Source organism: Dermacentor silvarum, chromosome 4 (assembly GCF_013339745.2).
Source record: "Dermacentor silvarum isolate Dsil-2018 chromosome 4, BIME_Dsil_1.4, whole genome shotgun sequence".
Classification (NCBI taxonomy): domain Eukaryota; kingdom Metazoa; phylum Arthropoda; class Arachnida; order Ixodida; family Ixodidae; genus Dermacentor; species Dermacentor silvarum.
This window is the reverse complement of record NC_051157.2, coordinates 220,464,574-220,466,074: the sequence shown is the minus strand read 5'-3', so window position 1 is coordinate 220,466,074 and position 1,501 is coordinate 220,464,574.

The window sequence follows — 1,501 nt, the reverse complement described above, 5'->3', positions numbered from 1 at the left end:
TAATGTTTAAAGATGCTGGACTTCGGCCGGGAAATGGTTTTCTTTTCCCATTTTCAGCAAAACTGCCGCGATGCCGATGTGAGCTCTGGGGAGAAGGGGCCAGGCCTACCTACATCTCCACTAAAAAGCAAGAGCAAGCAACGCCGCGGAGCGATATGCCGCGTGTGCGAAATCCGGAAAAATTCGCACTTTCATGGGTCCGGGCGAGTGTTTCTTGCATTTTTCGCTGTCTTGTACCTGATTCTCAGCTTTGATTTTTTTAATACATAGGAGAGGAGGCTTGGAGGAATACAAAACAACAAAATAGATTTGTTTTCGTATAAAACAATTGCCGTTTTTCGAAATTTGCGTTTTCCCCCCGACCGAGCACGACTCATTACCCTTTCACAACGGCTTCACCGTCGCGCAGCGCTGCTCTGCGCTAAGCCGAACCAACAGGCAAAAAAACTATGGGCGCCATCTATGTACGGACAAAGGAAGCGCGAAGTGCATCGCTGTGGCGTACAAATGCTAGATGGCGCGCGGTAACACTCGTTGTCATAATTACAGTAAGGAGCGGTTTTGTGCCTTTAGGAAATCCGTCGAGCATCTAGCTGTTAGTTGTGGCACTTGTCGCATTTTTCTCGTTAAAATAAAGCTAATTTCATCAGTCTGCGTTGAAAACTCGCCGAGTTAGGTCGCAATATGTCTGCGGCCTTTTTTCCAAAATGGCGGCGCCCATAAGTTTGCCTGTTGGTTCGGCTAAAGCGCAGAGCAGCGCTGCGCGACGGTGAAGCCGTAAAGAAAGGGTAATGAATTGTGCTTGGTCGGGGGGAAAACGCAAATTTCGAAAAACGGCAATTGTTTTATCCGAAAACAAATGTATTTTGTTGTTTTGTATTCCTCCAAGCCTCCTCTCCTATGTATTAAAAAAGAAATGAAAGCTGAGAATCAGCTTGATTTGAAAGCTTGAAACGGTCGCGGCGCCGACACTGTCGCTAGCCGCAATATAATGTCACTCAGCCGTGCAATGCCTGCACAGCTGAGCCGATTCACCGTGCACCCCTTGTAGCCGTGCACTGCAGCATGAGCTAGACAAGTATCGAAACGTTTGACAGTGGACATCGATTTTCGCTTAAAAAAAAAAAAAGTTCCATTTACACCTCACTTCATGTAGCGGAACTTAATTTGCGAACCGATGTTTATGTAGACGGTGGACTAGCGCAGGAATCGGCGACCAGCAACGCTTGTTCCGAGTTAAACGTTTCTCGTGTCGTAGCTGGTGCTCAATAACTAAATTCGCTCGTGCCCACGCGTACGTCAGCACAGCCGTGGTTTCAGATAGACCATTTAATTAGGCATGTACGTGGCCGCGCGCGTACGTACATAATATACCAAAAGTCGCCCTACGATTTCTGCATTTTCAGCGAAAGTAAAAAAAAAAAAAAAAATTAAGGACGATCCACGCTTGTGAAAACGTATGAAACAGTAGTAAACTCTGTAAGCGTTCTTTTCTTTATTC